The following is an 8,453-nucleotide window of genomic DNA, read 5'->3' as shown; positions in this document are numbered from 1 at the left end:
AATGCCCTCAACTGCATCTCTCTCGTTTCCCGCATCTCAGATCTCACACCCCCTCCCCACAATAAGAACAAAAACAGAATTCGCCTTGTCCTCACGTATCACCCCATCAACCTTTGTATTCAATGCATCATCGTCCGCCATTTACGCCACCTCCAATCTGACTGACTACCAAGGATATATTTCCCTACCCACCCTTATCTGCCTTCTGGAGGGACCGCTCTCTCTGTGACTCCCTTGTCCGCTCCACACTCCCCACTAGTCCCACTACCCCTGGTACTTCTCCCTGCAACCACAGGAAGTGCGACACCTGCCCCTACAACTCCCCCCTCACCTCCATCCCAGGCCCCAAGAAAACCTTCCACATTAAACAGATGTTCACCTGCACACCTGCTAATGTAGTATATTGTATCTGCTGTTCCCGATGTGGCCTCCTCTACATCGGGGAAACCAAGCGGAGGCTTGGAGATCGCTTTGTGGAACACCTACGCTCAGTTCATGACAAACGACAACACCTCCCAGTTGCGAACCACTTCAACTCCCCCTCCCACTCCTTGGATGACAGTCCATCCTAGGCCTCCTCCAGTGCCACAACGATGCCACCCGAAGGCTGGAGGAACAGCACCTCATATTCCACTTGGGTAACCTGCAGCTCAATGGTCTCAATGTAGACTTCACAAGCTTCAAAATCTCCCCGCCCCGACCTCATCCCAAGACCAGTCCATCTCATCCCCGCCTCCTTGACCTGTCCGTCTTCCCTCCCACCTACCCACCCCTCCCTCCTCACTGACCAACCCCCATCCTAACTCCCTACCTACACTCACCTGTACTGGCTTAATCCCTGCCTTCTTGATCTGTTCATCTTTTCTCCACCTATCTGCTTCTCTATCCACCTTCCATCATTGCCTCCCCCTCTCTCTATTTACTTCAGAATCCCTTCCCCTCCCCAATTTCTGAAGAAGGGTCCAGACCCAAAACGTCAGCTTTCCTGCTCTTCTGATGCTGCCTGGTCTGCTGTGTTCATCCAGCTCTACACCTTGTTATCTCAGATTCTCAAGCATGGGCAGTTCCTACTATCTCCAAGTTTATTCAATCTCTCCTCATTACGAAAACCCTCCAGACCAAGCAATGTCTTGGTAAACCTTCTCTGCACCCTCTCCAAAGTATCCACGTTCTTCTGGTATTGTGGCAACCAGAATTGCACTATTTCAAATGTGGCCAAAATACAGCTGTAACATAACTTGCCAACTTTTATATTTGAACCCACTGCCAATGAAGACAAGCGTGTTGTATGCCTTCTTGACCAACTCGTCCACTTATGTTGCCACTCATTATTCCTTATACTGCCTCTTAAGGAGATAGTCAAACCTGTCACCTCCTTCAGAGCATGGAGTACCATAATATTTTGCAATGCTCCTGTGAATCCTTAATGCATCTAACTCTGTTAATGGTGCTATATAAATGCAAAGTGTGGTGGCAAGTGATAACAAATGGAGAAATACTTTTTGTATTTTTGTTCAAATATCTAAATATCTATATCTAAATAATATAGGTACACAGTGTAATCTCCTTTAATGTTGCACACAGGTGGCAATTTTTATTTTGGGCGATAGGATAAGCTGCAATTACAGAATCAACAACACATATATGGTTTTATTTTCATTGAAGCCAAAATATTACAGGAAAGGGGAGGAAGAGAATTTATGGGATAAGGAAAGGAGTCAGTGAAAGATAATGAGGTAAAAGGACAAATATGATAAATTAGGTAGAGAGATGGAGACAGACACAGAGAGATGGAAAAGCAGGAGGAAGACAAAAGATGAAGAAAGAGGGCTGGGTGATGGGGGGAAATGATGGAGTGGAAGGAAGAGAATAGAATTATAGAGATCTATAGCACAGAAAATTTCCTTTCACCCAATGCACCTGCACTGGTCAAATACAGCCAGCTAATTATTCGAATCCCATTTGCCAGCACTTGACACATAGCCTTGTACGCTTTGGCATCATAAGTGTACATTTAAATACTTCTTAAATGTTATGAATGTTTCTGTCTCTACCATTCTTATAGACAGTGAGTTCCAGATTCCCACCACCCTCTGGGTAAAAAAGACATTTCCTCACATCCTTCTAAAACTACTGCCCCTTACCTTCAATCTATGCTGCTTTGTCAGTGATCCCTCCATCAAGGGAATACCTCTTCCTGTCGACCCTATCTGTGCCCCTCATAATTTTATGCATTTCAGTCATGCTCCCCCCTCAGTCTTCTTTGTTCTAAGGATAATTCCAGTCTGTGCAATCTCTCTTCATAACTGAAACTCTCTAGCCCAGGCAACATCCCAGTAAATCTTCTCTGCACTCTCTCCTATACTGTGAATTCCAGAAGTATATACAATTGGCAGCACAGGATCAGGGAGACAACTTCAAAATTGGAAGAGAGTGGGCAGAAGCCAATGGTCTCTGAGTCAATGCAGTGTTGCACAGCAACTCTCCCCAAAGCCTGGAGATCCACCAGGGAGATGCATATTTTCTAATGGGTTGAGGGGTCACTTAACAGCTGCATTCTATTGAGCAGGAGACTGTGCTGTGCTGGAGTTGACACATGGGAGGATATTCTCTTTGAGGAGAGAGAAACGTTATTTGCCATTGGCCCAGCTTTCATTTGAGGTTCTATTAGAATGTGGGTGAGACTATTACATGGCTAGATTAGCTCTCATGGTACAGAGTACTGGCTGGGATTTACTGTTCAGTGGGTAAGGAACATTCTGGATTTCACTTCACACTGTATTGCCTGTGTTAATTGTAATGTCAAAGTAGTTCCGTCAAAAACCCATGCTGAATTACCTCACACGGGTGAAAAAGATCATTGCAACACAATGATTGTGAGTCCTCCATCCTTTTCATCTCCTCAGTCATTCTACTTGCCCATTAAAGCCCTAACCCTCACCCTATTGTAGTTCATATCATGCTTATGGTTAGGTGGGTGGATTTTCAGAAGGGGTCAAGAGGATGGGAAGAAAAATTCCACAGAAAAGTTGGAGATGTGGATGAAGCAGCACATGTGACGGGAATTACTGGCTGCCACGATGCAACATTGAGCAGCCCTGAATTGAGGGATGGGGAATTTTATGGAGCTGATTTTAGAAGTGTCTAGTTGGAATCATAGGTATTTATACCATCAACTCTGCAAGAGACCTAAGAGTGACTGAGCTAGTTTCACTCTCTTGACTTTTCCCAGTATCCCTGTAATTTTTTCTCCTTTTCAGATAATTAATCAATTTCCTTTTGTAATCCATGACTGAATCAACTTCAACCATTCTCTCATGTCATGCATTTGTGATCCAAACCACTCAATGTGTGAAAAAAAAATCCTCAACCCAGTTGCTTGATTTGCCAATCACCTTCTGGTTCTTAATCACTCAGAGATAGCAAGAACTGCAGATGCTGGAGTCAGACACAACACAGTGTGAAGCTGGAGGAACACAACAGGTCAGGCAGCATCAAAGGAGCAGGAAAGTTGACGTTTCGGGTCAGGACCCTTCTACGAAATTTCTGAAGAAGAGTCCCGACCTGAAACGCCAACTTTCCTGCTCCTCTGATGCTGCCTGGCCTACTGTGCTCCTCCAGCTTCACACTGTGTTGCCACCTTCTGCTTCGTGACTCTTTTGCCAATGAGAACAGTGCAGGAATCAGCCTTGGGGGAAATGGTGGTGTTATGGGAACATTACTGGATTAATAATCTCAGTAATATTGACCATTGCAAATACCATATCTATCTGGATCACTAATGTCCCTTCGGGGAAGGATTCAATCATCATTACCTGGTCTGGTCTACATGTGATTTCAGATGCACATCAATTTGATGGACTCTTAGCTATCCTCTGAAATGGCCTCAAAATCTGCTCTACTGAGGGCAGAATATGCCAAAAATGCAAATCCCATGAAAGTATTTTTTTAAGAACCCACTTTGTCACTGAACAATCCTTGTAAACTGAAGTTATTCATCCCCAGAATCATACTGATAAATCATTTTTGAACTCCATGAATGATCTTATTTCTAAATCATGGTATCCAGAATTTTATACAATACTGCTGCTGAGGTCAAACCAATTTTCAGAAAGATCCATTATAACTGTCTTACTTTTGCAAATATTTACGAAGGATCTTGTAAACTTTATAAACTGCTCCCTTACCCTGTACTGCCACCTTCAATAGGTTATGCACATTTATCCTCAGCCAAAATAGGAGGAAAAGTAAATTACACTGGGGATACAAATAGTTTACCGAGAGATATTGATAGGTTAAATAAATGGGCGAGAAGTTGGCAAATAGAGTATAATGTAAAAAAGGTTTGGAAGGGTAAACAAAAGAATAGGCTGATTTTAAATGGAGAAAAATGCAGAAAGCTGCAACACAAAGGGACTTGAAAAGTATTTGTGAATGAAACACACAAAACTAGCACCCAGCTGCAGCTGGTAATCAGGAAAGCTAATGAGATAATGGCCATTATTACAAGGAGCTGGGAGTGTAAGTGCAGGGAATTCTTACTACAACTGTGAAAGGTGCTGGTGAGGCCACACCTGGTGTACTGAGAGCATTTTTGGTCCCCTTATTTAAGGAAAGACATCATTTCATTGGAGGCAGTTCAGAGAATGTTCACTAGGATGATCTCTGGCATGGAGGGATTGTGTTTCTGAGCAACTAAACAGGTTGGGACTCTACTCACTGGAGTTTAGAAGAATGAGAGGTGATCTCATTGAATTATGTCGGATCTCTATGGGAATTAACAGGGTCAATACTGACAGGATGGTTCCCCTCATGGGAGAGTCTTGGATCAAAAGGCTTATCTTGAATAAAGGGCTGCCAATTTAAGATTGCAATTAGAAGGAATTTATTCTCACAGACGGTTGTGAGGATGAGGCAAGAAAGTGGACATGAGGAATGTTAGATCAACGACGATCCTATTGAATGGTGAAACAGGCTTGAGGGGCCAAATGGCCTACTCCTGTTTCTATTTCTTATGGTCTATGGTCCTTCTTCTTCTGCACTCCTCCAGAATTGTACCCTTCATTTAATATTAACTCTCCTCATGCCTAACTTCAAATTTGGTATAATATTAAAGAAAGAGTGAGCACCAATTCTGTAACAACAATGTGGATTATTTCCTACACTGACAAGGCCCCATGGCAGGCAATCAGCAAGTTGTGAAGTGATGTTTGTCAGCATCAGCAAGTGTAGGACATGTTTGTACAAATCAGCAACCAGTTTTCCTTGCACTAATTATTTTTTTCACATTTACTTGTCCTTAGAATCCCTACAGTGTGGAAACAGGCCATTTGGCACAACAAGTCCACACCAATTCTCCGAAGAGCATCCCACCCAGACTAAACCCCCACCCTATCCCTGTAATCCTGCATTTCCCATGGCTAATCCACTTAGCCTGTACTTTCCTGGACACTACAGGTAATTTCTCATGGTCAATCTATCTAACCTGCACATCTTTGGATAGTGGAAGGAAACCAGAGCATCCGGAGGAAACCCACGCAGACATGGGGAGAATATGCAAACTCCACACAGACAGTCACCCGAGGCTGGAATCAAACCTGGGTCCCTGGCGTTGTGAGGCAGCAGTTCTAATCACTGAACCACTGTGCCCACCCCCCCACAACCTGTGTCACATTTCGGTAAGGCAAACCAAGGCAGGACTTGTACAGCTAATGGTAGAGTCCTGGGGATGTTGCTGAACAAAAAGACCTAGGGGTGCAGGTGCATAGGTCCCTGAAAGTGGAGTCGCAGGTCGACAGGGTAGTGAAGAAGATGGTTGGCATGCTTGCCTTCCTTGGTCAGGATAAGAGTTGGGATGTCATGTTGCGGCTGTGCAGGACATTGGTGAGGCTACTTTTAGGATACCGCATACAATTCTGGTCACTTTTCTGTAAGAAAGATGTTGTCAAACTTGAGAGTCTGCAGAAAAGATTTACAATGATGTTGCCAGGATTGGAGGGTTTGAGTTACAGGGAGAGGCTGAATAGACTGGGGCTTTTTTTCCCTGGACCATTGGAGGCTGGGCAGTGGGTGCGATGGTCATATAGAGGTGTATAAAATCATGAGAGAATGGATGGGGTTAACAGCCAAGGTCTTTTTCCTAGGATGTGGGAACCCAAACTAGAGGGCATTATTTAAGGTGAGAGGGGCAAGACTTAGAAAGGACCTGAGGTGTAACATTTTCACACAGAGAGTGGTGTGTATATAGAATGAGCTGTCAAAGGAAGTGGTGGAGGTGGGTACAATTACAACATGTAAAAGTGGAATGATATAAATAAGATGCCTTTAGAGGAATATGGGTCAAATGCTGACAAATGGCACTAGATCAGACTGGGATGTCTGATCAATGTGGACAATTTGGACTGAAGAACCTGCTTCCAATCATTAAAAACAGAAAATGCTGGAACTACTTAGCAGGTTAGGCAACATCTGTGGAGAGACAGAGGTAGGTCGTCAGGTCAATAACTTTCAACAGAGCTGGTAGAACTGAAAATTGAATAGATTTTGAAAGTGGAGGGATTAGAAAAAATACTAAAGGGAGGGGCAGGTAATGAAAAATAGAATGGATTAAATGACAATATATTTATCGTGTCTAGCCAAAGAGAGTGGTGAAGCAAAAGATATGTTGAGATAAGGTGTGAGTGTAAGAGTGATGAACAATTGTTGGCCAAATATTGAAATGGGAACAAGAGTAAGACTGAAAAATACAAAGAAAACACATGTGCAGAATTTACAGATTGGAACTGTTGAACTGAGTGTTGAATCAAATGTTTAATTGAAACATGAGGAGCTATTCCTTAGACTTAGCTTAAACTTCACTGGAACATTACAGGAAGCAAAGGACAGAGAGTTCAGAGTGGGACCAAAGTGGATATATGAAATGACATATGACTCAAAGTTCAGCATTATATTTGTGGACTGAGTTGGACTGTTCCTCAAAGCGATTATCTAGTCTATCTCCCTAAATTGGTGATTACATAACAAGCGTAAGCAGCCAATACGGTAGATTGAATTGAAAGAACCACAAGTAAATGCCTGTCTCATCTGGAAGGACAGTTTGGAGCTTTGGAAGATGAGAATGAAGGACATGAAAAGTTAGTTGTCACATCTCCTGCTTTTACGTTGAATGATAACATGACAATGGTGGTAAGGTATCATAGAGGCACAACACTCTGGAATGCTGAGAAGGGAAGATGTGTTAGAAGGTGGCATAATACAGGAGGTGGTGAACGAGCTTTTGAATATGGAAACTGGTGGGTGAAAGGTGAGAACAGGAGGAAGCTGTCACAGACAGCCAAGAGGCTAGAGCTGAAATACGTGAAACAAAATAGACAGGGTTGAGACCCCTGTCAACTACAGTCACATATAGTGGTGGCTGCAGTGTTGGTGGAGGCGTAGAGTTCCTTCATTTGGGAAAAAGGAAGACATTTCTGAAAAAAAACTGATATGGAAATTTGCATAATCAAATCACATATGACAGTGGTGGTGTGTCTCCAAAAAGACCATGAACTCTGTGAACTTCAGTCAGCGAATCAAGGGTTACGGGGATGAGCCAGGAATATACAGATGAGAATAATTGAATCAGCTACGATCTCATTAACTGGCAGGATAGACTTGTTGAGGTGAATGGCCTACTTCAGCGTCTATGACATATTGTCTTATGTATTATTGACAGAGCTGACATGATTGTTCATCAAGTCCAATCAACCTTGGAGGTTTTCTCTAATCGACCATTCACCTTGGTTAATTTAGTTCACTCTAATGCAACCAGGCATTAGAACATATACTGGATCAAGGCTTAGTTTCCTACAAATGTGCAAAGAAAAAATGAGAGAAGTTCACACTAAAATCATTGCCTGCTTGTTCTTACTGGAAATGTAATGGAAATGTTCAAAATTATGAGGAACATTGATGACTAAAGAGGGAGAAACCCTTTCCACTCAAAGGAGGGTCAAGAACCAAAAGATACAGATGAAAGATCATTGACAAAGGAACTAGAGGGGAGATGACAAGAAAGAATGGACTTCTGTGATCAGGAATGCATTGCCGAACAAGATGGGGGAAGAATGTCTGATTGTAACTTGTGAAAAGAATTTGAGCACATATGTGGAAAGAAGGAAAAAGACCACCTCTGTCTTACCTAAAGATCCTATACCCCGGAATGTTGAGTTGCCAGTCCAGCCCTTTCCTCAACTATGTTTCTGTGAGGGCAACAATATCATGCTTCCATGTGTCAATCCACGCCATTAACTCATCACTCTTACCTATTACATTCTTAGCATTAAAGACCATCCAATGTTACCTTACTTGCTTGACACTCAACACAGCTGAACTCACTGTGACTTGCTTCCTTTGCTGTAGCATGATGTACATAGAACATAGAACATAGAACATTACAGCGCAGTACAGGCCCT

Source organism: Rhincodon typus, chromosome 20 (genome assembly GCF_021869965.1).
Source record: "Rhincodon typus isolate 14 chromosome 20, sRhiTyp1.1, whole genome shotgun sequence".
Classification (NCBI taxonomy): Eukaryota; Metazoa; Chordata; class Chondrichthyes; order Orectolobiformes; family Rhincodontidae; genus Rhincodon; species Rhincodon typus.
This window is presented reverse-complemented; position numbering follows the sequence as displayed.